This window comes from Chiloscyllium plagiosum, chromosome 8 (assembly GCF_004010195.1).
Source record: "Chiloscyllium plagiosum isolate BGI_BamShark_2017 chromosome 8, ASM401019v2, whole genome shotgun sequence".
In the NCBI taxonomy this organism is placed as follows: Eukaryota; Metazoa; Chordata; class Chondrichthyes; order Orectolobiformes; family Hemiscylliidae; genus Chiloscyllium; species Chiloscyllium plagiosum.
The window spans coordinates 85,547,899-85,554,867 of NC_057717.1; positions in this window are offsets into that span (position 1 = coordinate 85,547,899).

Below are 6,969 nucleotides of genomic sequence, written 5' to 3' on the forward strand. Positions count from 1 at the left end.
TGCAGTGCTGCACAGTTGGGTATGGACACTGCTGCAGAAGTACAGGGGGTGGGGGGGAGTGCTGCAGAGGTCGGTATGGGCACTACTGAAGTAGTGCAGGGGGTGGGATGCAGTGCTGCACAGGTGGGCATGGGTAATGCTGCAGTAGTGCAGGGAATGGGGGCAGTGCTGCACAGGTGGGTATGGGTAATGCTGCAGTAGTGCAGGGAATGGGGGCAGTGCTGCATAGGTCAGTATGGGCACTGCTGCAGTCGTGCAGGGATAGGGGTGCAATGCTGTACAGGTGAGTATGGGCACTGCTGCAGTAGTGGCGGGGGTGGGTGGGCAGTGCTGTACAGGTGGGTATGGGCTCTGCTGCAGTAGTGCATGGGGTTGGTGGGCAGTGCTGCACGGGTGGGTATGGTCACTGCTGCAGTGGTGCAGGGGTGGGGGGCAGTGCTGCACAGGTGAGTATGGGCAGTGCTGCAGTAGTGCAGGGAGTGGGGTGCAGTGCTGCCAAGGTGGGTATAGGCACTGCTGCAGTAGTGCAGGGAGTGGGGTGCAGTGCTGCACAGGTGGGTCTGGGCACTGCTGCAGAAGTGCAGGGTGGGTGGGAAGTGCTGCCCAGGTGGGCATGGATACTGCTGCAGTAGTGCAGAGGCAAGGGTGCAGTGCTGCACAGGTGAGTATGGGCACAGCTGCAGTAGTGCAGGGTGTGGGGGCAGTGCTGTACAGGTGGGTATGGGCACTGTTGCAGTAGTGCAGGGAGTGGGCTAGAGTGCTGCTAAGGTGGGTATGGGCACTGCTGCAGTAGTGCAGGGAGTGGCGTGCAGTGTTGCTAATGTGGGTATGGGCACTGCTGCAGAAGTGCGGGATGGGGTGCATTGCTGCACAGGTGGGTATGGGCACTGCTGCAGTAGTGCAGGGGTTGGGGTGCAGTGCTGTACAGGTGGATATGGGCACTGCTGCAGTAGTGCAGTGGGTGGAGGCAGTGCTGCACAGGTGGGTATGGGCACTGCTGTAGTAGTGCAGAGGTTGGGAGAAGTGCTGCACAGGTGGGTATGGGCATTGCTGCATTAGTGCAGGGGCCAGGGTGTAGTGCTGCTCAGGTGGGTATGGGCACTGCTGCAGTAGTGCAGGGGGTGGGTGGGCAGTGCTGTACAGGTGGGTATGGGCTCTGCTGCAGTAGTGCATGGGGTGGGTTGGCAGTGTTGCACGGGTGGGTATGGGTACTGCTGCAGTGGTGCAGGGGTAGGGTGCAGTGCTGCACAGGTGAGTATGGGCAGTGCTGCAGTAGTGCAGGGAGTGGGGCGCAGTGCTGCCAAGGTGGGTATGGGCACTGTTGCATTAGTACAGGGGCCAAGGTGTGCTGCACAAGTGGGTATGGGCACTGCTGCAGTAGTGCAGGGGGTGGGTGAGCAGTGCTGCACAGGTGGGTATGGGCTCTGCTGCAGTAGTGCAGTGGGTGGGAGGCAGTGCTGCACAGGTGGGTATGGGCACTGCTGCATTAGTGCAAGGGCCAGAGTGTGGTGCTGCTCAGGTGGGTATGGGCACTGCTGCAGTAGTGCAGGGGGTGGGGGGGCAGTGCTGCGCAGGTGGGTATGGGCACTGTTGCAGTAGTGCATAGGTGGGAGGCAATGCTGCACAGGTGGGTCTGGGCTCTGCTGCAGTAGTGCAGGGTGTGGGGTGCAGTGCTGCTCAGGTGGGTATGGGCACTGCTGCAGTAGTGCAGGGAGTTGCGTGCAGTGCTGCTAACGTGGGTATGGGCACTGCTGCAGTACTGCAGGGACGGGGCAGTGCTGCACAGGTGGGTATGTGCACTGCTAAAGTAATGCAGGGTTGGGGACAGTGCTGCACAGGTGGGTATGGGCACAGCTGCAGTACTGCTGGGGTGGGGGGGGGCAGTGCTGCACAGGTGGGTATGGGCTCTGCTGCAGTAATGCAGGGTGTAGGGTGCAGTGCTGCACAGGTGGGTATGGGCTCTGCTGCAGTAATGCAGGGTGTAGGGTGCAATGCTGTACAGGTGCGTATGGTAACTGCTGCAGTAGTGCAGGGGGTTGGGGGCAGTGCTGCACAAGTGAGTATGCGCACAGCTGCAGTAGTGCTGGGGTGGGGAGGGGCAGTGCTGCACAGGTGGGTATGGGCACTGCTGCAGTAGTGCAGGGGACAGGGTGTAGTGCGGCTCAGGTGGGTATGGGCACTGCTGCAGTAGTGCATGGGGTGGGTGGGCAGTGTTGCACAGGTGATATGGGTGCTGCTGCAGTAGTGTAGGGGTTGGGGGCAGTGCTGCACAGGTACGTATGGTCACTGCTGCAGTGGTGCAGGGGTTGGGGGCAGTGCTGCACAGGTGTTTATGGGCACTGCTGCAGTAGTGCAGGGTGGTGGTGCATTGCTGCACAGGTGAGTATGGGCACTGCTGCAATAATGCAAGGGTAGGGGAGAAGTGCTGCCCAGATGGGCATGGGAACTACTGCAGTAGTGCAGGGGTTGGGGGCAGTGCTGCACAGGTGGGTATGCGCACTTCTGCAGTAGTGCAGGGGCGAGGGTGCAGTGCTGCACTGGTTGGTATGGGCACAGCTGCAGTAGTGCAAGGGGTGGGGGGGCAGTGCTGCACAGGTGGGTATGGGCACTGCTGCAGTAGTGCAGAGGGTGGGGGGCAGTGCTGCACAGGTGCCTATGGTCACTGCTGCAGTGGTGCAGGGAGTTGGGGCAGTGCTGCACAGGTGCGTATGGGCATTGCTGCATTAGTGCAGGGGCCAGGGTGTAGTGCTGCAAAGGTGGGTATGGGCACTGCTGCAGTAGTGCAGGGGGTGGGCCGTGCTGCACAGATGGGTATGGACACTGCTGTATTAGTGCAGGGGTCAGGGTATATTGCTGCTAAGGTGGGTATGGGCACTGCTGCAGTAGTGCAGGGGGTTGGGGGCAGTGCTGCACAGGTGGGTATGGGCACTGCTGCACTGGTGCAGTGGGTGGGAGGCAGTGCTGCACAGGTGGGTATGGGCACTGCTGCATTAGTGCAGGGGCCAGGGTGTAGTGCTGCTCAGGTGGGTATGGGCACTGCTGCAGTAGTGCAGAGATGGGGCAGTGCTGCACAGGTGGGTATGGCCACTGCTGCAGTAGTGCAGTGGGTGGGTGTGGGCACTGCTGCAGTAGTGTAGGGATGGGGGCAGTGCTGCACAGGTGGGTATGGGCACTGCTGCCGTAGTTCAGGGGGTGGGTTGCAGTTGTGCACAGTTGGGTATGGGCACTGCTGCAGTCGTGCAGGGGTTGTGGGGGCAGTGCTGCACAGGTGGGTATGGGCACTGCTGCAGTAGTGCAGGGGGTGGGGGGCAGTGCTGCACAGGTGGGTATGGACACTGCTGCAGTAGTGCAGTGGGTGGGAGGCACTGCTGCTCAGATGGGTATGGGCACTGCTGCAGTAGTGCAGTGGGTGGGAGGCAGTTTTGCACAGGTGGGTATGGGCACTGCTGCAGTAGTGCAGGGACGGGGCAGTGCTGCACAGGTGGGTATGGGCACTGCTGAAGTAATGCAGGGGTTGGGGGCAATGCTGCACAGGTGGGTATGGGCACTGCTGCAGTAGTGCAGTGGGTGGGAGGCAGTTCTGCACAGGTGGGTATGGTCACTGCTGCAGTTGTGCAGGGGGTGGGGGGCAGTGCTGCACAGGTGGGTATGTGTACTGCTGCATTAGTGCAGGGTTGAAACTTTATTGCTGGAACAGCACAGCAGGTCAGGCAGCATCCAGGGAACAGGAGATTCGACGTTTCGGGCACAGGCCCTTCTTCAGGAATTCTTCAGGAATTAGTGCAGGGGCCAGGGTGTAGTGCTGCTCAGGTGGGTATGGGCACTGCAGTAGTGAAGTGGGTGGGAGGCAGTGCTGCACATGAGTATGGGCACTGCTGCATTAGTGCAGGGGGTGGGGGGCAGTGCTGCACAGGTGGGTATGGGCACTGCTACAGTAGTGCAGGGATGTGGGCAGTGCTGCACAGGTGGGTATGGGCTCTGCTGCAGTAGTGCAGTGAGTGGGGCGCAGTGCTGCACAAGTGGGCATGTGCACTGCTGAAGTAAATCAGGGGTTGGGGGCAGTGCTGCACAGGTGGGTATGGGCACTGCTGCAGTACTGCAAGGGTGGGGTGGAGGTGCTGCACAGGTGGGCGTGGGCACTGCTGCAGGTAGTGCAGGGTGTGGGGGGCAGTGCTGCACAGGTGGGTATGGTCACTGCTGCAGTAGTGCAGGGGGTGGGTGGAAGTGCTGCACAGGTGGGTATCGGCACTGCTGCAGTAGTGCAGGGGCCAGGGTGTAGTGCTGCTCAGGTGGGTATGGGCATTGCTGCAGTAGTGCAGAGGGTGGGGGGCAGTGCTGCACAGGTGGGTATGGGCACTGCTGCAGTAGTGCAGGGACAGGGGGTCAGTGCTGCACAGGTGCGTATGGGCTATGCTGCAGTGGTGCTGGCCCAGCAAACACAGCAACTCATGCATACCAAGAAATTTAAAGGACCACACATTGCAAGACGGATGAGCCTTGGATAGCAATCCGATTTTAAAGGGTCCTGCTTCCTCAGTCCTTTCCTCATAAGACAACCTCTTCATCCCAGCAATCGACCTGTACTGAACTCCCTCTGTACAGAGACCAAAACTGTCCCGTTGTACAAATTGTTCCGTGGGCCTGGGGCTGTTTTCCAGTTTGGGGTGAGATCTTTTCCAGGGAAGGTTTGGGGTGAGATCAGATTGAAGTATTCAATATCAGGAGGGGATGGAGCGCGATGTAGAGAACTGTTCCCAGTGGCTGAAGGAGCAAGGAGGAGGGGACACAGGCAGATGGCATCATGGTTCACTTTTAATTGTCCTCTGGCCATTCAGGGATGGGCAATAAATGCTGACCTAGCCAGGCACACCCATGTACCATTAATGAATTAAGTAGCACCAGTGTGTGTCACCTAGATGATGCAGAAATTTCCCAAGGTGTCTTCCGTGAGACCAACAGCAGGGGCAGGATTTCAGTTCCCAGCAGGGTTATCAGACTGGCAGAGCCATGTCCAGTATTTCAGTTTGACTCTGCGACTTGACTCTGGGCTAAGGGACAAACATCCATCCACAACACTCCCTCTGAGGATCAGGAGGCCATGCAGCTTAGAGGCTCTGTCTCCATCACGACTTCCCAAAGCTGTGAGGAAAATCGGATAAGTGTTCCCCACATCCCTCAAGCAATGAATAATCCTGGGATCGCCTCCCCGATGGCACTGTGGGTCTACCGACAGCATGGAGACTGCAGAGGCATGGGGCCAGTCAGCCACACCCACTTCCCCACAAGAAACTAAACAAATTCACCGAGTGCTTCCCATTGGGAAAACGTTGGAGCTATGCAAATGAAGCAATTGTTTGGAGGCATTCCATTTCACGATGGGACATTGAGAGAACAACAACAACGAATTGCGTTTATCTGACAGGCTTGACAAGTTTATCCAGCAGAAAAGTGACAGTCAAATTGTGCATGACACTTCCTGATCTTGTCTGTTTGCAAATGGAGCTCCAATACACCCACTACGTTCATTTCCAAGTATATAGAAATAGAACAGTACAGCACAGTACAGGCCCTCAGCCCTTGATGTTGTGTCGACCTTTTATCCTACTCAAAGATCAAACTAGCCTACATACCCTTCATTGTTATATCATTTTACCAACAGTAATCTTTTAACATTGGACTTTCTCTCTGGGAGTGTATTAAGGCAGTACACAGGAGTGTAATCAGACACAAAATTAGATGTAGTGTGCAGACAGTGGGTCGGGAAGAGAAGTTTTGAAAAGTTTCTCAATGGTGGAGAGAGAGGGGGATGCCAGAGTTTAGGGCCTGGCAAGCTGGAGGTCTTGCTGCTGTCACTAACCCCAGGCAGGCAGGCAGGCAGGCAGGAGGCTGGAAGAACACAGCACGCCAGGCAGCAGCAGGAGGTGGGGAAGTCAATGTTTAGAGTATAACCTTTCTTCAGGACTGGTGCTGGGAGTAAGGGGAGCCACAGATAAAGATTGGGGGTGTTGGAGCTGGGTGGAATGGTGAGGTAGGGAGAGGTGACCATGGGTTGAGGGCTCGATCTGGTTGGTCAGTGGGAGAACGAAATCCTTTGGTAGCTGAAATGGAAGGGAGGGGGATGGGGAGGGGCTGAGAAGGGATCTGCAGGGTAGCTGGGAGCGTTATTTGAAGTTGGAGAACTCAGCGTTGAGTCCTCTGGGCTGTAGGCTGCACAGGTGGAAGATGGGGTGTTTTTCTTCCAATTTGTGGTTTGGTTCATTGTGGTAATGGAGGATGCCAAGGATGGTTATGTCGGAAAGGGAGTGGGATGGGGAATTAAAATGGGTGGTGACAGGGAGATCAGGGTGGCCTCTGTGGGGCCCAGCTGACATGTTCGGTGAAACGTGCCCTGAGTTGACATTTGGTCTCCCATCGACCAACCAGATCGTACCCTCTCCCTGTGCTCACCTAGCCCTACCTCACCACTTGGCCCCTCTCCCCACCCAAACCTCCCCTCATTTTATCTGCAGCTCTCCTTACACCCACCCCCAGGCCTGAAGAATGGTTACGCCCAAAATGTTGACTTCCCCACCTCCTGACGCTGCCTGGCTTGCTGTGTTCCTCCAGCCTCTTGCGTGTCTACTTTGGATTCCAGCCTCGGCAGTTTTTGTTTGTCTCTGATACTAACCCCAGGCCTTGTTTGATCACTCGAGTGTAACAAATACTAATATCACCAGATGCTGACTGACTGACTGAATATCTGAAACTATTTCCCAATCTGCATCTCCCTCTCTCTCCTTCCTGCTACCTCCCTCTCTTTCTCCCTCCCATCCCTCTCCCTTTCGCCCCCTCTCTCTGTCTCCCTTCCTCTCCCTCTCATCTTCTCCATTTCCCCCTACCCTCTCTCTCCCTCTCACCCCCTCTCTTTCCCTCCTTCTCCCTTTCTCCTTCTCTCTCTCTCTCCCTCCGTCTCTCCTCCCCATCTCTTGC